The sequence below is a fragment of the Lepus europaeus genome, chromosome 4, assembly GCF_033115175.1.
Source record: "Lepus europaeus isolate LE1 chromosome 4, mLepTim1.pri, whole genome shotgun sequence".
Classification (NCBI taxonomy): domain Eukaryota; kingdom Metazoa; phylum Chordata; class Mammalia; order Lagomorpha; family Leporidae; genus Lepus; species Lepus europaeus.
This window is the reverse complement of record NC_084830.1, coordinates 34,396,215-34,422,112: the sequence shown is the minus strand read 5'-3', so window position 1 is coordinate 34,422,112 and position 25,898 is coordinate 34,396,215.

Sequence of the window (25,898 nt, the reverse complement as noted above, 5' to 3'; positions counted from 1 at the left end):
TTCACAAGCTACAGTCACGTGTCCTTTCTTCTCTTAGTTCCACTTCCAGCCTTTGAAGAGCTTTGTCCCCTGCAAGGCTCTTCCCTCACCAACTTAACAGATAGGCTCTTCCTTGCTCTCTGAATCTTACATTAAAGAGACATTTTTAGCCTCCTCTGATCGCCTAATCTAAATAGATCCTGAAATTGTCCAAGCACATCATCTTGTTTTATCTTTCATATAGCACTTAGCACTACCTGACCTCTTCTTGCTATTTGTTGATCTTATTCCTCTCCACTCAATGATATAATCCATTAGAACAGATGATTTGACTTGTTCATCTCTGTGCCCCATACTGCACTCCAACCCCCACAAAGCAAATAGGAGCTTGAAATATTTCTTAAACAAATGAATGAAAAAAATATATATATGGTAGGGATTAAAAACTACTCATTCCTCTGGTTCAGGATCATACCCCTGATATTAAAAAAATATCTGCTGAGGGAGTTAGGGTTGAGAATAATTAAGTTAATTTAAATATTTAGAAAATTAATAGATTGATAGAAAATTCTGCTCTCAAGAGGCAAATGTTGAAAATAATTGTGCAGATTGTTACAGTCAAGCTAGCATAGAGAATATAGAAACTTTCTCAAGTTTTGCTGAAAATAGCATCACAGAAGAGGTGAGAGGAAAGTAGGAGCAGGAAAAGTGTTTGCTTTTGATTTTGTAAATGGAACAAATAATTACATGTCTTCAAACATGATACAGTGGCATGGATTACATTATTTAATCAGGAAAAATATTACAGAAATTTGAATTTTTCAAATATAGGATAGCATAAATTACTTATAAAGAAAAATGCTATCTTCAGAAATAGTACTAACATGAAATTAATGACATAATTAGGATGAGGTTATTGGGTACTTGTGGAGGGAGGGATCAGAAAAGGATTTTGGTGTACCATGTTAGAATTGTTTTTAAAAAATATTTATTTGAAAGGCAGAGTTACAGAGAGGCAGAGGCAGAGAAAAAGAGAGAGAGGTCTTCCATCTGCTGGTTCACTCCCAAGTTGGCCACAATGGCTGGAGCTGTGCTGACCCAAAGCCAGGAGCCAGGATATTCTTCTTGATCTCCCACATGGGTACAGGGGTTCAAGGACTTGAGCCATCCTCCATTGCCTTCCCAGAAGCATCAGCAGAGAGCTGGATGGGAAGTGGAGCAGCTGGGACTTGAACAGGCGCCCGTATGGGATGCCGGCATAGTAGGCGGTAGCTTTACCCACTACACCACAGTGCCGGCCCCAGCCATGTTAGAATTTAACAAGCAACAAATATACCTGATTGATTATGGCAAGTAGTACATAATACACTTTTTATTGTGAACAATGGACTATGCTGATTCAGCCATATTAATTGGGCTCCAGCAGTGAGATGCTGGAAATAATTCCTTTACTGCCAGGATTTCTCCATTTTTCAAATGATAAGAATTTTTGTCATTATTGTAAGATCTCTCACAGGTCTGGAAACTCTGTAACTGACAGGAATATTGCCGGTTTCAAAAGAAGAATGTACTAAAAGCAGGAGGAAAGGATGAAATGATATCAGTGCAGGCTCATCTATTTCAAACCACCACCTACATGGCCTTATGTGTCCCTTGAAAAGTGTATCACATCTTTCAAAGAAGATTAAATCAATTAACAAGTACCACAGATATGCCATGTCTAGCAGTGTAAGGTTGTAAAAAGCATTTCCTGGTAGAATTATACATTTTTAGATGGAAGGGAACTAAAAATGTTTTGCTATAGCATTTTCTAAACTGCAGAGTACAAGTTTTATGAGATGCTAGTAGGTATGATATAACAAGTTGTGAGGTTAAATAAGTGTGGAAGGCATTATACTCTCTATTTGATCAAGAAATTCCCAAATTTTATTACTAAATTAACACTCCTGAGAAATTGATTGGTGACAAAACCCAGTTAACTTTTATCACACATTTTATCCATTCATTCATTTAACAAATATTGATTAAGTTCCTACCATGAGTCAAGCATTGTCCCAAGTGCTTGGAATAAACCGGTGCCAATATAGACAAGGAACATTGTTCTTGAAGGATTTACATGATGGACAGTTGAACTGGGGAATGAACAGTAGACATAAATATAACTAAGTTATAAAATTTGATAGATAATGACAAATGATATGAAGACAAGGGTGGTAAGAGGAACTAGGAGGGCTGGGGCAGGGATGGAAACAGCTTTCATTCAGTATTAAAGGACTCACCGAGAAGATGACATTTAAATGAAAACTTGAGGGAGGCAAGGGAAGTTATATAAATAACTATTTGGGGATAATAACATTACAGGCAGAAGAACAGCCACTGTTAAGGGAAGAACAGGTCTAATATTGAAGTAAAAGCAAGGGGACCATTGTGGCTTCAGCAAAAGAAGTGTGGACAGTAAACCGCTGAGAGAATGCAGCTTACCAAGATTTTTTGTGGGCCATTTAAGGCTCTTTTTCTTCTGAGCAGAGAAATAATGAATTTGAGCTCTAAAAGGATAATTTCATTTATTGTGTTGAGAAAAGACTGTGTGATTGCAAGATAGAAGCAAGCAAGACCTCTAGGATCCCATCGCAGTAATCCATGTAAGAGAAAATGGGAATCTTGAGTGGGAGGATAGCAGTGGAGATGGGGAAAGGGGTGAGATTTCTGGATACCTTGCCATGAGAGGTTTTGTAGGTAAGATATGGGGTGTAGCAGAAAATGCAGTCACAGATATGTTCCAGGTTTTTGGCTTGGGAAACTGAAAGGATGGAGTTACCATCAACTCAGATGGGGAAGATTATGTATGGAGCTAGATTTTGGGAGTGGGAAGATTAGGAATTCAGTGTGGGGTTTGTGATCCTTTATAGGCATAGAAGTAGAGACACTAGGAAGACAGTTTGATATATTAGAAGGCATTCTGAGATGGAGATACAAATTTTAGAACAGTTATCATAGCAATTGTATTTAAAGATATGAAACTGCAAAAGATCGCAAGGATTGGGTCAATAGAAATAGAAATAAAGAATAAGCCTGAAATCTCTAGCATCACAGATCCTGAGGAGAAAGGGGAAAGAAACCTAGGAGACTGAGGAGTGGCCACCACGATAGAAAGTAAGCCAGGGGCTACTAGGTGGCCTGGCGGAAAGTGATGTCACCACTGTGTCAGATGCTCCTGACAGGCCCAGAAAGGTAAAAACTGATAACTAAACATTGGTGTTAGCAATATGGAGTCACTGGTGATCATAATAGTACAATTTTAGAAGAATGGTAGAGTCAAAATCCAGGAAAGTGAGTTTAGGGGAAAATGAGAGGAGAAGGATAACGAGATAATGAGACTCTCTTACAAGGATTTTGGATGCAAATGAGATTTAAAAGAAGGCGGGGGAAAAATAGGGCCTAGGGAAGCTTGGTTTTTCCTTTAAGACAGAATAAACAGTAATGTGCTTATATGCTTATACTAGCAATTCAGAGGAGAGTGAAACCTGAAAGACACAGGAGAAAGCAGGGGGCAGTTGTTATAGCATTTTCCTATAAACACAAATAATGCTACAGATACCAGCTTTATATATCAGCATGCATAGTCAATTTATGGTAACTGGTAGGAAGGTGGAATCTGTTGGTGTAGATATTAGTAGCTAAATGCAAGGGATGGTGAGAGTCTCTTAAAGTCCCCTTCTGGTCATGGAGACTTCTGTTTCTTGCCACCTTCAACCCAATACTAATGTATCCTGTATGCCATAGAACACTGGGAAACACTGATTTATTGTCACTTCATTCCTTTAACAAGGAATAAATAATATTCATGGAAGCTGAGCTGGTCTTAGCTCACACATATTATTACTATTAGTAATGCTTCTCTTTAAAAATTAATTAATTTGTGAAGCAGGGAGAAAAAGAGAGAGAGAGAGAGAATAAAGGAGAGACAGACAGACAGACAGACAGACTCCTATTTACTTCTTCACTCAGATGCCCTCAGCAGCCAGGGCTGGGCTACAGCTGAGGCTAGGAGCCAAGAATGCAATCCAGGTCTCCCCTATGGCTGGCAAGAACCCAACTACTGGAGTCATCACCGCTGCTTCCCAGGGTCTGCATTGGCAGGAAGCTGGAGTAAGGAGCCAGAGCAGAGGATTGAACCCAATATTTCTGATGTATGCTGTGGGAGTCTTAACTACTAGGCTTAACACTCACTCCAACACTTCATTTTTTTGTTAGATAAACTAGTTGTAACAAATGATTGAATTATTCCAAATCACCCACCTAAAGTAATCAGAGGAATCTGTAGGCGAACTGAGTCATTGTTTGTAGGCCATTTCTGTACCTGGTACATACAGACCTAATAAATATTTGATGGATAAATTAATGTATTAATAAACCATATGCTTTTCTAAACAAAACAGGAAACAAAAATATGGCAACCCATATATTTCACTAATTATATTAAATAAAGGACAATTACACTTTTAAGTTCCAAGTTATTTAGAAATGCAAGAATTATACAGCTGCTGCTTCACTGTATTTATTTTTTCTGACTGCTATAACAAATTACTACAAATGCAGCAGCTTAAAACAACACCTGCTTATAATCTCACAGTTTTTTGGATAAGAAGTCTGACAAACATTTCATGGGGCTAAAATCAAGTTGTTAAGGGGGCTGTGTTCCTTACTGAGAGCTCTGGGGAGCGGGCTGCTCCGAAGTTCATGGGCTTTGTTGTGGTTTTCAGACTGAGGCATCTGGTCCCTCACTAACTGTCAGCAAGTGGCTAGTCTGCTTCTGTAGACAGCCCACGCCTTCTTTCATTGTGCTTTCCATGTGGCCTTCAGCAGTGGTCAAGTCCCTCTCATACTTGGAACATGTCTGATTTCCGTCATAGATAGCTCTTCGCTCTAGATCTCCTGTGATTTGGCCCATGTAGACAAACCAGCACAATTTTCTCATAATGTTCATTATTTCTGCAAAGTCCCTTTGCCATGCAATTTATTCATAAATTCCAAGGACTGGGACATGAACATCTCGGAGGGACCATTCTGACTACCAGAATATTTCATCTAAAACTTGAAGGCAGAGGCAGGTGTTTGTTGCAGCAGCTAAGATAGCACTTGGGATGCCCACATTCCATATTGGAATGCCTGACTTGGGTGCCAGCTCCTCTACCATTCCAGCTTCCTGCCAATGCACATACTATGAGGCAGTAGGTAATGGTTCTAGTAGTTGAGTTCCTGGCCCTGAGTAGGAGACCTGTATTGATTCCTGGCTCCTACTTTCGAGTTTTGTTGTAAGCCTTTGGAGAGTGAATTAACAGATGGGAGATCTCTGTCTGTCTATCTCTCTATTTGTTCTCTCTGTCTTCCTTTCAAATAAATAAAATAAATGAAATTTTTAAAAAATAATAAAAAAGACATTCCTATAAAATTATACTTTGTCCATCTGATAAGACATTACAATGTTATCACTCCAGTTAGAGAGTAAAGAAGAAAGGTAAGAATTAATTGTAATTTTTAAAACCTAATTGATTTCACAAATAGCATTCCTTTCCTTCCCTTTCCTACTTTTCCCTTTCCATCCCATGATATCTCATTCCATTCAATTCTAGAAACTACTTGGATACCTTCTAAGTGCCAGACATCATGGTAAGAACAGCAGATATAAAAATGTAAGTTATTTTCTTAGGTTGTAAGGAGCACACTACTTAGTTGAGGGAAAACTCACAAACACATTTTGTAGCAATAAAGTGTTATAAATGGTTATAAGTGGGCAAAGAAATTGGGTGAAAACTGCTTGAAGTTACTTTATACACCCATAACCCCCAAAGCTATCCTGGACCACAGAAGTACTTTTAAAGTAACTAGACTTTCAAAGAGCTTCAATAATATCTAGAAAATAATTTTCTCTTTTATCTGCATTTTCAACTGCCTAGTAAAAATCTTTCTGAGTATTGCCTTGTGACTAAAAAGGACATTTCAGAGTTGGAGGAGCCAACCAGTTCTTTCATTACTTAACCTTGAAAGGTCAAATAAAATTCTAAAAACTCAAGTCTCCTCATCCTGAGCGATAGAATGGGAGTGGGAGTCAAGCTGACAGGATCTGGTTTTATATCTAAGTACTCCTGACCCTCGTGGTAACTGCTTTTATTGGGCATTGTAGAAGACTGCTAAAACATTCATTGGCATGATTCTATTTAAACAGAAGCAATTTGTTATGTAGACCTTGGCACTGTCCTTCCCAGACAAGAACGTCCAAGTCTTTTATCACCACAATCAAGACAACTGGCCACAGCCATGTATTGCCAATTGTTGCACTTTTACAAATCAATATTGCAAAGGAAACATGGCTTCCTCTGTTCAAATATAATTATTTTTTCATTTATTAAATAATACATTCCAGTGTTCATTTATTCTTTCCTTTCTTATGCCCTTTGGGTATGTAAAGATGTGTAAGCTTTGCCATTAAATGTATGCTTACTTTCCCTAGACTTTGTAAGAGAAAGAAAAGTTAAGTCTATGCAGACAAGAGGAAAGCAGAGGACTTTTCAAATTTGTGAGCATCCCACCAGATGTCAGCTGGAAGTGTTAAGTAAAGTCCTAACACTATACTAAGGCTGGAGTTAACTCTTCTTCTTCTTTTTTTTTAAAGATTTATTTTATTTATTTGAAAGGCAGAGTTACAGATAGAGAGAGCAGGAGAGAGAGAGAGAACTTCTATTTGTTGGTTCACTCCCCAAATGACCTCAAAGGTAGTGGCTGGGCCAGGCCAAAGCCAAGAGTCAGGAGCCTCTTCTGTGTTTCCCACATGGATGCAAGGGCCCAAAAACATGGCTGTCCTCTGATGCCTTCCCAGACACCTTAGCAAGGAGCTGGATTGGAAGTGGAGCAGCCAGGATTCAATTTGGTGCCCCAGGGGATGCTAGCTTTTCAGGTGGCGGCTTCACCCATTATGCCACAATGTTGGCCCCAGGAGTCAACTTTTTAGTTTGGAAGAAGCAGGCAGATTCAAGAGGTCCCAGGCATCAGGATAGAGCCTACGTTATCAACTGGTAAGAAAATATTTCGATTTTTTAAAATAATTGATATACACATTCTGGTCATGGCAGCTAAATATTAATCCTGAGATAGAGTATAAATAACAGTTTAGTTTGCCGTAGGTAAGATCTGTTGTTGACTTATTTGGACTCATTCACTCCACAACTACATCCTAGAACCATATTCCCATTTCTCCCATGTTTTCTGGGTCTCTTGGGGAGTTTTATTTTCTAACTTTATTGGTTTCAAAAAATTATTTAAACTATGTTCATACAGGAGAAACTCAAATTACACATGTGCATATGGCAAAAACTCAAACTATACTATGAAAAATTAAACTACTTGTACTTTGACTCTTCTTTTTGAAATACTTTTTTTTTTAATTTGAAAGAGTGATAGAAAGAAAGACAGAGATAGACATCTTCCATCTTCTGGTTCACTCCCCAAATGTCCACTAGGGCCAGGGCTGGGCCAAACTGATACTAGGAGTCTAGAATTTCATCTTTTCTCCCATGTGAGTGACAGGAGCTCTATTTCTTGGGCCGGTATTCAGTACTTTCTTACGTGCGCTGCAGGGAACTGGATCAGAAGCAGAGTAGCCCAGACTCACACTGGCACTCCAGTAAGGGATGATGGCCTCACAGATGGTGGCAAAATCCATTGGACCACAATGCCAGCCCCTGGCCTACACTTTTCCTATCTATAGAATTGTACTTGAGAAGAATCCATGTTTGACTATTTCAGTGTTTAGTTCTTACAGTGGTTGTCATCATAATTAAGCAAAGCACAATGGTTTTATATCTATGATTCTGAAAACTTTAACTAGCATTGATTTAAATGGGGGAACCTTTAAAAGCATATGAATTACTGGGTCTCTCCTTGCTAGAATCTTACTTGTTAGATCCATGTAGGACTTGGGAACACAAATTTTTCAAAAGTTCTAATGTGATTTTTTTTTATTTCAACCAAGGTTAGAATTGGTTTTCTAGGCAAAGGAAGAAGGACATGGATGACATCATACTCATATATTATTGTAAAGAACTTTACTGAACCAACATGGCTGTGCTTTTTATTGTGACCCTAGTTATGGTGGAATTTTACAACATACAGACAGATGCCCCTTCTCTCTGGAAACATCTTATCTTAAATCTGTTTGCCTATTATAAATCTTTTTAAGATAACCTAGCACTTGACTATTAACCCTATCTGTAGTCCCTGATTTTCTACCAAGATTTAGGGAATTGAGTAAATTACTGACTCACATCATTGTTCAAAGAAAATGGATGAAGCAAAAAGTTATTAAAACTGTACAGAGCAGAGTTCTCAAAAAAGATCAAACTTTTCAGGGAAAATATTCTCTTATGATCAATTAGTAGAACACATAGTTGAAAACTCAACAGTTGGAAATTCAATAGTTGGAAACACAACATATCGATTTTAACATAGCAATTTATATTTAGCAAAACTTAGTCATCATATTCAGTAGCATAAAATCTCTATGCTCATTTCTTCCTGCCAAAGCATTTAATGCAGCCCCAGTTGTTTATAGTAAGGATGGTGCTGAGATTTCAAATAATAATTTCTTCTATGGGACATGCTAAATCACTGGGAGGACTAGGTGATAGCACAAATATATCTCAAAATAGGACATGGTATCAGTCAAACTCTGCTTGCTAATTATGTTCTGTCCCTGTGCTAAGCCTCTGAGCATTACCAATACTCCCAACACAGGTAGCCAAGCTTACTTTCTTGTGGATGGAGACACTTGATCAATTTGGCTGGACATAATAGAAATATATTCTTAGACATACAGTGTCTTAATGTTTTTCCAAGTTTGGAGTGTTGTTTTGTAGAAGAATTTAAGTTCAACTACCATTTCCTAGAAGAAGAATTTCTCTTTTCAGTTTTTACAAAAGTGCATGCAGTAGAGTTATTTCTGTGGATCTATAAAAACAGATGAAGACTGAAAAAAATGCCTGTCATTTTTTTTTTCTCTTGAGCAAACTTCTTTGTTTCAAAATTAAACAGCAGGTTTTTCTGATCTCCCAAATGTATAGCCTTGGGCTTATTATTTGAGTTTCTTCTCTCAGTTGTCTTCAGCACCATTCCCAACTCCTATACACAGCAGTTCTCAAAACCACTTATACGTTTTAAAAAAATGCCTCAGACAATGAGTAATTGGAAATTAAAAATTTAATAGTGCCATTTACTATGGTATTGGAACCATAAAATATTCAGGAATCAGTTTAACAAAGGATATACAATATTGCCTTACTGAAAACTACAAAATGGCATGGAAAACTTAAAAGATCTATTTAAAAAGAAAGCAATATCATATTTATTGATGATGAGAATCAATATTGTTAAAATGTTCATGCTTCCCCCAATTTTTTGTGTTTGGGTTCATCATAATTACATATTCTCTAAATTCCCTGTGGGATTTTTAAGAACATAGGCAAGCTGTCACTAAAAGGTATTTGTAAATGCAGATGACCTAGAATAGACAAAAATATTTTTTAAAAGTTAGAGGTATCTGATTTCAAGATGTGTTATAAAACTGCAGTACCCAAGACAAGGTAGTATTAGCAAAATGATAGACAAATGGATTAAAATATAACACATAGAAATAGAGTCACATATACATGATCAAATCAAGCTTTAAAGAAAAAAAAGTGATTTAATGAGGAGAAAATCCTTTTAAAAATAGTGCCAAACGGCCATTGGAGGGTGAACCAATGGCAAAGGAAGACCTTTCTCTCTGTCTCTCTCTCTCACTGTCCACTCTGCCTGTCAAAAAAAAAAAATAGTGCCAAAAAAGCTGGATATCTATTTTTTTAAAAAAAATTACAGAGTTTGAGAGAGAGAGAGAGAGAGAGGGAGAGAGAGAGAGATATTTTCCATCTGCTGGTTCACTTCCTAAATGGCTGGAATGGTCAGGGCTGGGTCAGATTGAAGTCAGGAGCCTGGAATTCCATCTGGGTCTCCCAAGTGGGCATAGATGCCCAAGTACTTGGACCATCATCCTCTGCTTTCTCACATGCATGAGCAGGGAGCTGGATCAGAAGTGGAGCTGCCAGGACTCCAACCCAAACCCATATGGGATGCCAGTATTACAGGTGGCAGCTTAATCCATAGTGTACCATAATGCTAGCACATGGATATCCAAATTTTAAAAATCACTAAAATATTTGTTTTACTCCATATTCGAAAAATAAATTTTGAATGGATCAGGTACTTAAAAATTATAAAGTTTCTAGAAAAACATAAGAGAGTATTTTCATGAATATATTGTAGGATAGGATTTCTTAATAAAGACTGAGAAAGCATAAATCAGACTACATCAAAACCCAGAAGTTTTCAGAAGATACTTTTTAAAAAAAAGTAGATAAGCAGCTGATTGGGGGAAAATATCCAAGCAGATATATCCAGAACTCCCACAAACCAACAACTACAAGGCATATAAAATATAGACAAAAGAATTAAATTTTTTTATTTGTGGTAAACAAATTTCATGTATTTTATTTATACAGATTTAGGAACATGGTGATGCTTCCCACCCTCCCATCCCTCTCCCCATTCTCTCACCCTTATTCCTCCTTCTTCTCTTATTCCCTCTTTTAATTCTACATTGATCTACTTTCAGTTTACTTCATACTCGTACTGTGCTAAGTGAAGAGTTCAAAAAAATAGTAAGAAAAAAACTGTTCCTCAACAGTAGAGACAAGGGAGGTAAACAATCATTGATCTCAAACTGTCAACTTCACTTCTATACTTTATATTTTTGGTACTCTGTTAGTTACCATAGATCAGGAAAAAGATGGCATTTATCTTTTGGGGACTGGCTGATTTCATTAAGTATAATGGTTTCCAGTTGCATCTATTATGTTGCAAAAAACAGGATTTCATTCTTTTTTGCAGAATTCTGAGTAGTATCCCATTGTGAGTATATATATCACAATTTCTTTATCCAGTCATCAATTTACGGACATCTGAGTTAATTCCATATCTTAGATGTTGTGAATTGAGCTGCAATAAATATGGGGTTGCAGATAACTCTAACATATGGTAATTTCATTTCCTTTAGGTAAATTCTCAGGAGTTGGATTGCTGAGTCATATGTTACATTTATTCTCAGATTTCTGAGGAATCTCCATACTTACTGTCTTCCACAATGGCTGCACCACTTACATTCCCACCAAAAATGGATTAGGGTACCTTTTTCCCCACACCCTTGCCAGCATTTATTATTTTCTGATTTCTGTATGAGAGCCATTGTAACTGGGGTGAGGTGAAACCTCATTGTGGTTTGATTTGCATTACTGATGGCTAGTGATCCTGAACATTTTTTCATGTGTCTGTTGTCCACTGAAATCTCCTCTTTTGAAAAAAATGCCTGTTCAAGTCCTTTGCCCATTTCTTAAATGGATTGTTTGTTTTATTATTGTATAGTTTCTTGAGCTCTTTATAGATTCTAGATAGTAATTCTTTATCAGTTGCATTGTTTGCAAATGTTTTCTCCCATTCTGTCAGTTACCTCTTCAATTTGCTGGGTATTTCCTTTTTGGTGCAGAAGCTTCTCAATTTGATGTAATCCCATTTATCAATTTGAGATCTGATTTCTTGTGCTTTTGGAGTCTTTTTCAAGAAGCCTTTGCTTATGCCAATATCTTGTGAAGTTTCTGCAATGTTCTCCTGTTGTAATTTGATGGTATCAGGCTGTAGATTTGGGTCTTTAATCCATTTTGAGTGGATTTTTGTGTAAGTTGTAAGGTAGGCATCTTGTTTCATACTTATACATGCAGAGATCCAGTTTTCCCAGTACCACTTTTTGAAGAGACTGTCCTTTCTCCAGGGATTGATTTCCACTCCTTCGTGAAATATTAGCTTGTTGTAGATGCAGGGATTGATTTCTGGAGTTTCTATTCTTGTTTATTTTTGTGCCAGTACCAAGTTATTTTGATTATGTATGCCCTGTGGTTTGTCTCAAAATCAGTATTGTGATGCTCCCAGCTTTGTTTTTGCTTAAGATTGCTTTAGCTATTTGGTGTCTCTTGTGTTTCTGTATCAATTTTACCTTCATTTCTTTTATATGTGTGGAGAATGTTGTTGGTATTTTTATTGGGCTCATGTTGAATCTATAAATTGCTTTTAGTAATTTGAACATTTTGGTGATATTAATTCTTCCAATCCATGCACATGAAGAATTTTTCCATTCTTTGTGTCTTCTATTTCTTTATTTTTTTTAACTTTTATTTAGTAAATATAAATTTCCAAAGTACAGTTTATAGATTACTATGGCTTTTTCCCCCCATAACTTCCCTCCCACCCACAGCCCTCCCATCTCCTGCTCCCTCTTCCATTCATTCACATCAAGATTCATTTTCAATTATCTTTATATACAGAAGATCGATTTAGTATATATTAAGTAAAGATTTCATCAGTTTGCACCCACACAGAACATAAAATTAAAATACCATTTCAGTACTAGTAATAGCATTACTTCACATTGAACAATATATTAAGGACAGATCCCACATGAGGAGGACACTCTTGTTTATGGCATCGGTAATCTCCCTAGGCTCTAGTCATGAGTTCCAAGGCTATGGAAGCCTTTTGAGTTTGCCGACTTCGATCTTATTCCGATAGGGTTATAGTCAAAGTGGAAGTTCTCTCCTCCCTTCAGAGAAAGGTACCTCCTTCTTTGATGGCCCCGTTCTTTCTACTGGGATCTCACTCACAGAGATTTTTCATTTTTTTTTGTTTGTTTGTTTTTGTTTTTTTTTTTTTTTTTGCCAGAGTGTCTTGGCTTTCCATGCCTGAAATACTCTCATGGGCTCTTAAGCCATATCCGAATGCCTTAAGGGCTGATTCTGAGGTCAGAGTGCTATTTAGGACATCTGTCATTCTATGAGTCTGCTGTGTATCCCAATTCCCATGTTGGATCATTCTCTCCCTTTTTGATTCTATCAGTTAGTATTAGCAGACACTAGTCTTGTTTGTGTGATCCCTTGACTCTTAGACCTATCAATATGATCAATTGTGAACTGAAATTGATCACTTGGACTAGTGAGATGGCATTGATACGTGCCTCCTTGATGGGATTGTATTGGAATCCCCTGGTACGTTTCTAACTCTGCCATTTGGGACAAGTCCGATTGAGCATGTCCCGAATTGTACATCTCTTCCCTCTCTTATTCCCACTCCTATATTTAACGGGGATCACTTTTCAGTTAAATATATTTATTTATTTACTTATTTATTTTGGAGAGTGTTGCTGCTATTGCTGCATAGCCTATAAAGCCGCCACCTGCGATGCCAGCCACTCCCACTTCCAATCTAGCTCCCTGCTAATGGCCTGGGAAAGCAGCAGCAGATGGCCCAAGTGCTTGGGCCCCTTCCACTAATGTGAGAGACCCAAATGAAGCTCCTGGCAGCTGGCTGCTGATTTTGGCTTGGCACAGCCTTGGCCATTGTAGCCATTTGGGGAATGAACCAGCAGATGGAAGATCTCTGTCGGTCCCTCTCTGTAACTCTGACATTCAAATAAATAAATAAAATTTTTAAAAAATGGAGAGGTTAAAATTCTAAATAGAGTTGAAAGACATGGTCTAATGATTCTATTTTTTTAATTTTTTTAAATTTTTTTTTATTTTTTAACTTTTATGTAATGAATATAAATTTCCAATGTACAGCTTATGGATTACAATGGATTCCCCCTCCCATAACTTCCCTCCCACCCACAACCCTCCCCTCTTCCGCTCCCTCTCCCCTTCCATTCACATCAAGATTCATTTTCAATTCTCTTTATATACAGAAGATCAATTTAGTATCTATTAAGTAAAGATTTCAATAGTTTGCACCCACATAGAAACACAAAGTGAAACATACTGTTTGAGTACTAGTTATAGCATTAAATCACAATGTATAGCACATTAAGGACAGAGATCCCACATGAGGAGCAAGTGCACATGACTCCTGTTGTTGACTTAACAAACAGACACTCTTGTTTATGGCAACAGTAACCACCCTAGGCTCTCGTCATGAGTTGCCAAGGCTATGGAAGCCTTTTGAGTTCACCGACTCTGATCATATTTAGACAAGGTCATAAAAGACAGGGTGAGGATAGTAACCAATGATCCTAAGAGTGGCATTAACAAGGTCTGAACAATTATACAGCATTAAGTGGGGAAGAGGACCATCAGTACACACAGGTTGGGAGTAGAGCCATTGGAGGTAGAGTAGAGGTTATGATGACAAAGGAATGAGGCCCAAGTGCACTAGACAGGGTCTTGAACAAAGGACAGAGTCATTATTAGAGGAGCTAAGAAAGGTGCTGTCTAAGCTACAATGAAGTTTTCTGATTGAGAGGCAAATAGAACCTGACAGAAGGGGCTTGATAATAATCTGTTGGGCTTTAGGCCTTGTAAGTTAAGAGACCCAGACCTATCTATCTCTTCACATGGGGTACATCCTAAGGGAGGTGTGAACCTCCTGGGGGAATGCACTCTGTTGACTTTCATTACTTAGTTGGCCTGGGAGGAGAGCTGGCCAGGTAAAGGCAGGGGGCATCTCTAACAAGAAATTGACGGTTCTGCCTGCAATGTTGCTGACCCTACTTGGCCATCCCCTCAGCTGTGGTGGTCACTTTGGAAGTTGGGCTGAGTGAAGGGCTTTTCAGCTTAGAGCCAATAAGATCTGTGGCTCTGACCTGGGCATCCTTCGACTCCAGGGCAGGTCCATTTCCAGTGATCCAACTCTTGGCAGAGCTGCCAGGGCTCTTCAGAAGTTGACTTCTGCTGAAGCCCAGGCTTACCACATTGAAAGCCACTGCAGTGGACTGGCCTGTTGGGTCTCCTTGAGGGCAGATCACTGTACAGATCAGCCATTAATAGGCCTGCCACCCTTTGCTTCTGATGCCTAGCTTTCTTTTCCTCCTGGTTTTTCTTAAAGCAGACCAGAGGATGCAAGTTAAGGGAGTGCCCAAGTCCCATCTCTAATCTTTGGTGGCCTAACTACAAGTCTATAGTCACAGGCATGTTCTGTAGTAGTTTTTCTAAGGTAGACAATGCCCATGAGGAAAATTATATTCTCACTTTAAAACTTTCTTTCCCTTTGGTCTGAAAGGGAGTTATTTTCTGCTTACTGTTTACTTCTCTGATGGCAATGTAAATCTTGCTATGAGATTATTATTTAAGTTCTTATTTTGGCTATGCTATTATAGAAAAATTTTAGCCATCTCTTTTATAAGGTCTAAAGATTAAATTGTGCATCCTACAGAATCCTTCATAATAGAATTAGTTTCCTACCTTGAGGAGAATAGAGAAATGAAAGAATAAGTTGGGCTTAGAATAGAGAAATGAGGGAGCAAGTCCTAGATCGCTTGCTGACAATAGCAATATTACATGAATATTTAGCAAATAATTTCAACCCTTAGATAAGAACTTAATAAAACATTTACCGGAAGGTCCAATGCCTTCTAGAAATTTTAAGAATCATGTATTTGCAAACACCTATTAAATATCTAACATGGTGTAGTTTGTTTAACCAGTAAACTTAAGCACAACCATATAAAATGTTTTTAGCTTCTTTCTACCAACAAGTATAAAATGTATGATGCAGAGATTCAGGTCACACGAATTAAAATGTATCTTCGATTAATTTTAGCAGCTTAAATTTATGGACAATCTTATCTATAAGCCAATTAAAATAAAACTCTTAATAAAATTTTCCCATGTGGACATACAATATGTACACACATATAACATAACATAATAGACCAATATAGCAATTTTAATAATAGCTTTTAAAATCTTTAACTCTTTTTGTAGATTGCCAATTGATTTGAATTGCTTTTTGTTTTTAGTAACCTCAGTTAACCATAGTTTCTCTCAGTTGGTACTGTTAATACTGTTAATAGTGTTATTGGCTTCATCTGTTTACAGAGCCATCCCAAAGTACTGAAATACAATAGAAGTGGCTGGAAAAAGTCCATAGGAACCTATAGTAGGACAGCTAAACACAGAACCAAAAACGCTTTAGTTTTATGAGCAGCAAATCATAGATAACTGTGGATGACAAAAGACTTTAAGTTGCAGTGTTTAAAATTATAAACTCATTGACCAACAAGAGGCACTTGCTGACTTCACAGTATTTTTGAAAGCACCTGTAGGATTTTACAAGTTTAACCCTTTAGGCATCTGGGGCTTTCTCATTAAGATAACTATCATGTCTAGTAACACAAGATCATTAGACTTTTTAATTCTCAAACATTTGTATTAATAGCATTTCCCATTATAGAAACTTAAAGTTTGGTACCACATCACATCTTGACAGTCCTTCTAATATAATCCAAATAGCCTGATTAGTTGGTGTCTCTATAAGATGAGAGACATAGGTCCTTCGATTTTTTCAGTTGGGCCCAAACTGGACAAACCAAAGTCCAAGATTTACTGGAAATTTTAGAGTCCAGATTGTTTGAAACTTTGATTTTTTGAATGCCTGTCAAGAATGCCAAGAGGCTCAAAATCCAAAATATCTGGTTGAAATAAGATTCCTTAAAATCATGACATAACATAGACCAAATTTGATCATTGTTACAAGGTGATTATTCAAATCTGTGAAAATAAGCACATATTTAAATAACCCATAGCTCTTAATAAAAATTCAGCTGTTTTTGAACAATTAGAATTTAACAGGCATCAAGAGAACATAATAGATTACTTTAACACATTGCTTTAACAGAGCATCAGAGTTTAATTCTATGTCAAAGAGAAATTGAGCTTCCTGTGATCTTTTGCTGTGAGGTTTCCTTCCTTTACCTTCTTTCATATTGATGACCATGTTTCTGTGTTTTTGTGTGTAACACATCTTTAAGCATCTTTTGCAGGGCAGGACGAGTGGCAACAAATTCTTTCAATTTCTGTTTGCTATGATAAGTCTTTCTTTCACCTTCATTCACAAATGAGAGCTTTGCAGGATATAATATTCTGGGCTGGCAGATTTTCTCTCTTAGTACCTGGGCTATGTCTCGCCATTCCCTTCTAGCTTGTAGGGTTTCTGATGAGAAGTCTGCTGTGAGTCTAATTGGAGATCCTCTGAGAGTAATCTGACGTTTCTCTCTTGCACCTTTTAGAATCTTTTCTTTATTTTTCACTGTGGTGAGTTTGATTACAACATGTCATGGTGAGGATCTCTTTTGGTCATGTTTATTAGGGTTTCTATGAGCTTCCTGTACTAAGATGTCTCTGTCGTTCTCCAAACCTGGGAAATTTTCTGCTAGTATCTCACTAAAAAGGCCTTCTAATCTTTTTCCCTCTCCAAGCCTTCAGGAACTCCTAGAACCCGAATGTTAGGTTTTTTAATAGTATCCTGTAGATTCCCAACAATATTTTTTAGATTTCTGATTTCCTCTTCTTTTCTTTGGTTTGCCTGTTTCCTTTCCTGTTCTCTGTCTTCTAAGTCTAATATTCTCTCTTCTGCTTCGCCCATTCTGTTTTTAAGGCTCTCTAATGTGTTTGTCATTTGATCTATTGAATTCTTCATTTCATTATGGTTTCTCATCACTATCACAGTTTCTTGTTCTACTAGTTGTTTCATTTCATTTTGATTCCTCCTTAATATTTCACTTTCACGAGAGAGATTTTCTATCTTGTCCATTAAGGATTTCTGTAGTTCAAGAATTTGTTTTTGAGAGCTTCTTAATGATCTTACCAATTTTTTGCAATCTGCTTCTTGCATTTCTTCTATCTCATCATCTTCATAATCTTGAATTGGGGTGTCTTTTTCATTTGGGGGCATCATAGTGTCTTCCTTGTTCTTGTTACCTCTGTTTTTGTGTTTGTTTGGCATGTTGGAGATATTTGGTTTCTTCACTGTGGTGTTTTTTCTTGTTATACTATGGCTCTAGGTTAAGTGGACTGTCTGCTTTCGATGGAGACTTAGAGGCTTGAGATGAGTGTGGCCTGAGAGCTCTGTTTGGTTCCTCAGGGTTGAGGGTGTGCCAAAGGTGACACTCCCAAGTTAGGCATGGTAAATCTCTCTTTCTTGCTTTCTTTCTTTCTTCTTTTTTTTTTTTTTTTTGATTCAAAAGGGAAGTATTTCCACACAGCCGAACAGAATTGGAGGTAGTTAGCAGGAAATCCAAATGGCCAACAGACACATGAAAAAATGTTCAAGATCACTAGCAATCAGGGAAATGCCAATCAAAACCACAATGAGGTTTCAACTCACCCCGGTGAGAATGGCTCACATTCAGAAATCTACCAACAACAGATGCTGGAGAGGATGTGGGGGAAAAGGGACACTAACCCACTGTTGGTGGGAATGCAAACTGGTGAAGCCACTATGGAAGTCAGTCTGGACATTCCTCAGAAACCTGAATATAACCCTACCATCCAACCCAGCCATCCCACTCCTTGGAATTTACCCAAAGGAAATTAAACTGTCAAACAAAAAAGCTGTCTGCACATTAATGTTTATTGCAGCTCAATTCACAATAGCTAAGACCTGGAACCAACCCAAATGCCCATCAACAGTAGACTGGATAAAGAAATTATGGGACATGTACTCTATAGAATACTATACAGCAGTCAAAAACAATGAAATCCGGTCATTTGCAACAAAATGGAGCAATCTGGAAAACATCATGCTGAGTGACCTAAGCCAGTCCCACAGGGACAAATATCATATGTTCTCCCTGATTGGCGACAACTAACTGAGCACCAAAGGGGAATCCTGTTGAAGTGAAATGGACACTATGAGAAACAGGGACTTGATCAGCTCTTGTCCTGACTGTTGATGTACAATGTAATACTTTATTCATTTTAGTATTTTTGTTTTGTTTTGTTCTAGTTAATACTATTGGTTGAACTCTTTAATTAACACACAATTAATCTTAGGTGTTTAAATTTTAACTGAAAAGTGATCCGTGTTAAATATAAGAGTGGGAATTAGAGAGGGAGGAGATGTACAATCTAGGACATGCTCAATCGGACTTGCCCCAAATGGTGGAGTTAGAAATGTGCCAGGGAATTCCAATACAATCCCATCAAGGTGGTATGTACCAATGCCATCTCATAGTGCAAGTGATCAATTTCAGTTCACGATTGATCATACGGATAGGTCTAAGAGTCAAAGGGATCATATATACAAGACTAGTATCTGCTAATACTAACTGATAGAATCAAAAAGGGAGAGAAAGATCCAACATGGGAAGCAGGATACACAGCAGATTCATAAAATGGCAGGTGTCCTAAATAGCACTCTGACCTCAGAATCAGCCCTTAAGGCATTCGAATATGGCTTAAGAGCCCATGAGAGTATTTTAGGCATGGAAAGCCAAGACACTCTGGCAAAAAAACAAAACGAACAAACAAACAAACAAAAAACCTAAACGAACGATCTCTGCAAGTGAGATCCAAGTGGAAAGAACAAGCCATCAAAGAAGGAGGTACCTTTCTCTGAAGGGAGGAGAGAACATACATTTTGACTATAACCCTGTCGGAATAAGATCGAAGTCAGTGAACTCAAAGGGCTTCCATAGCCTTGGCAACTCATGACTAGAGCCTAGGGAGATTACTGACTCCATAAACAAGAGTGTCAAATTGTTAAGTAAACAACAGTAGTCACTGTGTACTTACTTCTCATGTGGGATCTGTCCTTAATGTGTTGTCCAATGTGAAGTAATGCTATAACTAGTACTGAAACAGTATTTTACACTTTGTGTTTCTGTGTGGAACTGATGAAATCTTTACTTAATGTATACTAAATTGATCTTCTGTATATAAAGATAATTGAAAATGAATCTTGATGTGAATGAATGGAAGAGGGAGCGGGAGATGGGAGGGGTGTGAGCGGGAGGGAAATTTTAGGGGGAGAAAGCCATAGTAATCCATAAACTGTACTTTGGAAATTTATATTTACTAAATAAAAAATTAAAATTAAAGTTAAAAAGTACAGTTCAGTGGATAACATGTTCACAGTTTTGTACAATTTTGGAATATTTTCTTCACCTTAAGCTGCAGCCCTATATCATTCACTCTCCTTCTTCTATCTCCTGATTTCCCTACCCCTCAGCCCTGTGCAAGCTCTAATTTGCTTTTTGTCTCCATAGATTTCTTTATTCTAGACTTTCATATCAGTAGAATTATATGGTATACATAATGATTATGATGAGATTATTTCACTCAGCATTGTATTCAATGTCATACATGTATCATTCCTTTTATGACCAAATAATATTCCATTGTATAAGCATACCACATTTTGTTTATCCACATTTGGATTGTTTCCATTTTTTGTATATTATTAGTGATGTTGCTACAAACATTCATGTACAAGTTTATGTGTAGATAATATGCTTTCATCTCTCTTGGATGTGTATTTAGGAATAGAATTGCTGGGTATGTGGTATTTTTATATAGTGCTCTCTTTTTTATATTTTTAAAAGATTTATTTATTTATTTGATAGGCAGAGTTACAGAGAGGCAGAGGCAGAGGCAGAGGCAGAGGCAGAGAGAGAGAGAGAGAGAGAGAGAGAGAGAGAGAAGTCTTTCATCCCCAGATGGCCTCAACAGCCAGAGTTGCACTGATCCAAACCCAGGAGTCAGGAGCTTCTTCCAGATCTCCCGTATGGGTGCAGGGGCCCAAGCTCTTGGGCCATCTTCTACCTCTTTTCCAGGGCATAGCAGAGAGCTAGATGGGAAGTTGAGCACCTGGGACATGAACCAGTGCTCATATGTTATGCTGGCACTGCAGGCAGAGGCTTTATCTGCTATGCCACAGCACTGGCCCCTAGTGCCCACTTTTTAATAGCCCATATCTTACTCTCTGGCCATAAATCAAACTTACTAATTTTCTCTCTTCCCATTAACCAAGTCTTCAACAATAAAAAATTGAATTTCATATTTCCCCACATTTTGAGTTCCTTTCTAGCTTTATTCTCTTGTCTGTCTACTCCACAGCCAATGATTTGAATCACTCATTTGAAATAACTCTCAAATCTCTTACTTTCTTTGTTTCATTTTACAATCTGAAGCCTTAGTTTAGGACTGATGTGAGCATTTTCTACTCTTAAACAACTTCCTAGTTTAGTACCATCAAAAATTCCTAGTCTTTGACCTCAGCTGGGCTGTAGGTGTTTATCTTTGAAATACTGCATGGATAGCCCCACCCCACACTGGCTGCACCACCAGGCTAGTGCCACTTGGACTGTTAACATAGGAAAATGAATTTCGTTGTATTTGCATCACTTTACATTTGATTTCCACTTGTTTCAGCAGTTGCCTTACCTTTAATTATCCAGGGAACTTATTTTTGCTCTTTTCTTTTTACTTGAAGTGTGATTTTATTTTAAAAATAGAAAGTTCATGATATTTGGAATTAGTGCCATAGATAGCTTATTCTCCCAGATAATAATTCTACATAAATTTGGAGCTATGTCTATTATAATAATTATGTATTAGTCTATATGCCACTCTTAGAATATTATTCCTTCTTTCCCATTATATCACAGAAGCTATACTTTTGTACCCCAGAGAGATTTAAAATGTATTTACATAAAATTGTAAAACACTCAACCTAAGAAAAATTACAAATTGATGAACAGAATGATCTGAGCACCTATCAAAAGAGATCTTGATGCACTGATGCAAGACACTGTTTTCATTGTTTTAAGCACTTACCAGTGAAACAACTTTGAAATTTTAAGCCTTTTAAAACTTTCACCGGACTTTCATTTACCATATGTATATATAGTTGTTGTCAGGTAGGTTACACTGTTTGGCTGAGTAGACTCTTGAGGCCCTTTTCTAGAAGAAATGATAAATCTACCTTGATATCACATCTATTATAAGCAAGGAAATAAAGTTTTAGATGGCTTTAGTACTCTAAAACCCAATTCCTTTCTATAGAATTTAATATACTTCACTACAGATGACTTTTGGTTACATTATTTCACAGCCTGCTTTTAAAAACAAGTGTTTAATTTTATAAGGTAAAATGAGAAATCAGAAATTTAGGATTTTTTTCCTCTAAAATGTTCACTTTGAAGACAGAGTCATGTATTAGAAAATAAATCAGAAAAATGTGGATTCATACTCTGGTTGTGCTGTTTCCTCAATATGGACTCCAGCATAAACTACCACCCTGAGGCTTATTGTTATTATTATTTAAATTTTTATTTATTTGGGGGGGGGATGTAGGGAGGGAGGGAGGGAGAGAGAGAGAGAGAGAGAGAGAGAGAGAAATAGAAAGAGCTCTCCCAAGTGCTGATTCACTTTACAGATACCTAAGATGTCTCAGGCTGAAGCTGGAAGCCAGGAGCATAATCCAGGTCTCCCACATGGGTGGTAGGAGCCTAATTATTTTAATCATCACATTTGCTTCCAAGGGTTTACCTTAGCAGACACTTGGGTCAGAAGCCAGAGCTGGTAATTGACTCCAGACACTGAAATGTGGGACTTAGTCATAAATACCTATTCTCTTACTGTTATTTGCTATCTCAAAATGAAAACTTCTGGGTTAACATGGAAACTAAATTATATAAAGTGCATTCAATTTAGTTCTTTCTTTTTAAAAAAACATATTTATTTGAAAGGCAGAATGACAGGGAGGGGTTGTAAGGGGTGGCAGATAGAAAGGAGAAAGAAGAAAGAGAGAGAGAGAGAGAAAGAGAGAGAGAGAGATATCTTCCATCCACTGGTTCACTCCCCAAATGGCCACAAAGGCCAGGGCTGGGCCAAACAGAAGCTAGGAGCTTAGAACTGTATCTAGGTCTCCCAAATGGGTGGCAGAGGCCCAAGCACTTGGGCCATCTCACAATGCTTTTAGGTGCATTAGCAGGGAGCTGGGTTGGAAGCTGAACAACCAGGATTCAAATCAGCACTCTGATATGTGATGCAGCAGTTAACCCACTGTGCCACAATACTGACTCCTATAGTTCATTCTTATTCCTTTATTTCCTGAATATATAATTCAGGGTCTAGCCTGAATTCTTCTTGATTGAATTAATTGATTTCTCAATTACTTGCATTTTAAATCAACTTGGCAGATTTTCCGTGTACTCTAGATATAATATCTCAGAATGTTTGTTTTGTTTTTTGTCTCTGGTTCATTCATTATTCAAAGAGCAAGCACAATTTGTTGATGAGAATAATATGTGGAATCCAAACATTAAAGTATATTCAAATTCATCATTTTACTTAAAAGGTTCTGACTTTGAATATGTCTTCTAATATTCAGAAAGATGTATTAAGCCATGTTTACCTCTTTGGGACCAATAGGAACAGGTGTCACCTGTCTGGGCTAAGGGTGTTTTTATAACTTGCAGCCATAAATCAGAACATTCAATATAGTACAATACAATACAAATTCAGTAGAGGAAGAATGTTCTGAATAGTCTTTACCAAAGGCAATATTTTTTACATTACTTTTTACTCTCCCTCAAGTACTAAAAATATTTTTTCTTTTGTTTATAAGAAGATGTGAATTTAGGCTTGATCGGCATAGTGTGGCCTACTGTTCACAACCATGTTCTTATTTTCTCTTCAGGACTCAATTTCCTGACAGTGGATTTTGGTACTTGCTGTCTAAACCATTCATGAAAAGAAGTATTTGTCAATGGCTTTTGATGTAGAGCTTCACTGAGGAGCCTGTATTATACACCTTAGGGGGTTTCTGTGCAGTCTAGAGCACATTCTTCTAAGAACTACTTTTGACACATTGTTTTATCAGACCCTGCTAGTAGGTCTTAATCTCCATTTCTTCCTACATCTTGCTAAATAACTTTACCTGATATTATCAGTGTGTCCAACTACTAAATTAAATATATAAAAACATGGCCAATAAGATAGAAGAGAAGCCTCCTCTGGATTCTAGAAGGTTTTACTTCTCTGAAATAAACATCGCTTCTTCCTTCTATTTTTTCTTTCTTTTTATTTCTACCTGAAATGAAAGCCAAAGGAGCAGCAATCATCTTGGTTCAGTAGTGGTCATAAAGGTGACACACACGTGACTAGCATAGTAAACCAAAAAGATAGGCACAACCTGGACCATTGCCAGAGTTCCTTCATTAGCTCCACCATCCTGCATTAGTTCTAATAAATTTCAGCCATGAGAAAAGATAAAAATTTCATAAATAATGTGCTACTACAAGATAGAAGCTCATGTATCTGAATTTCAGGGATGGATGGATAGCCTAGTACTGGTATAATGACTCCTCAGTAATAAGGCACTCAGACGCCCTGCATTTTTGTCACTTATGACTTAGTGGAATCAGAAGATTACATAATCTAGCCATTATATGCACATTTAATTCATGACCAATAAGGACATAATGACTTATGTTAAAAATACTTTTCAGAAGTCACATAGGACATTTCTATTTACATCTCTCAGCAAGAAATTAGTCATACATCATACTTAACTGTAGAGAGCCGTGTGCTCAGTTAAAAATAATGAATGCAAAGAAAGAAGGCAATGAAAATTGGGGGCAGTAACTATCTCTGTTCCAGCTGTTCTTTTTTTTTTTTTTCTTTGACAGGCAGAGTGGACAGTGAGAGAGAGAGACAGAGAGAAAGATCTTCCTTTGCCATTGGTTCACCCTCCAATGGCCGCCATGGCTGGCGCATCGCGCTGATCCGAAGCCAGGAGCCAGGTGCTTATCCTGGTCTCCCATGCGGGTGCAGGGCCCAAGGACATGGGCCATCCTCCACTGCACTCCCTGGCCACAGTAGAGAGCTGGCCTGGAAGAGGGGCAACCGGGACAGAATCCGGCACTCCAACCGGGACTAGAACCCAAAGTGCTGGCGCCATAAGGCGGAGGATTAGCCTATTGAGCCACGGCGCCGGCTCCAACTGTTCATTTTTGATGTCTTGATACATCTAAAAAATAATCCCACACTTCACTAAACCTTTTAAATTAAGATTCTATTACATGCACCAAAATGCAATTCCCTAATTAACTCAGAATGTGGATCCTAAAAGATGGTACTAAATCTAACAAGATAACATGTGTAATTGTCTGAAGAAAGACAATATTGTCACAATATGACAATAAAGGACTCATGTTGCATGCAGGAGAATTCTCGATGCTTGTCCTATAGAATTAGGTCAGAACTCTTTCTGCTGTATTTTATTAAGCAGACCATATGTTTACTGGGCCACAATGTTAGGAAAAATGGAGGGCAATTCAGAGCATTGGGGCATGATGGTTACTTTGTTGTCACTCTCATCAGGCCATTCTGTGAGAGATCCTCAAAGAAGTCATGAAAAGTGATTATCCATATTATGAAAAAATGCATATGGATTTCAATTCTTTCACAAAAGTAAATATATATTTTAATTTCAATTTTCCACCAATGTTTTGAAGTACTCTTACACAAAAGTTTAATTATCTATTACTGTATAATTTTAAAAACTCAAACACTAAGTGTTTTAAAACAGCAGTTATTATCTGTTGCAGTTCTTACGGATTTACTGGGTTTGGTTGGGTGATTTTTCTCATGTGAATGCATCAGGTTTTTCAGGTCTGCACACACAAGAGAACTTCTTCCTTTACAAGTCAATGTTGTGGGCCCTGCGCCGCGGCTCACTAGGCTAATCCTCTGCCTTGCGGCGCCAGCACACCGGGTTCTAGTCCCGGTCGGGGCACCGATCCTGTCCCGGTTGCCCCTCTTCCAGGCCAGCTCTCTGCTGTGGCCAGGGAGTGCAGTGGAGGATGGCCCAAGTCCTTGGGCCCTGCACCCCATGGGAGACCAGGTGAAGCACCTGGCTACTGCCATCGGATCAGCGCGGTGCGCCGGCCGCAGCGCGCCTACCGCGGCGGCCATTGGAGGGTGAACCAACGGCAAAAAGGAAGACCT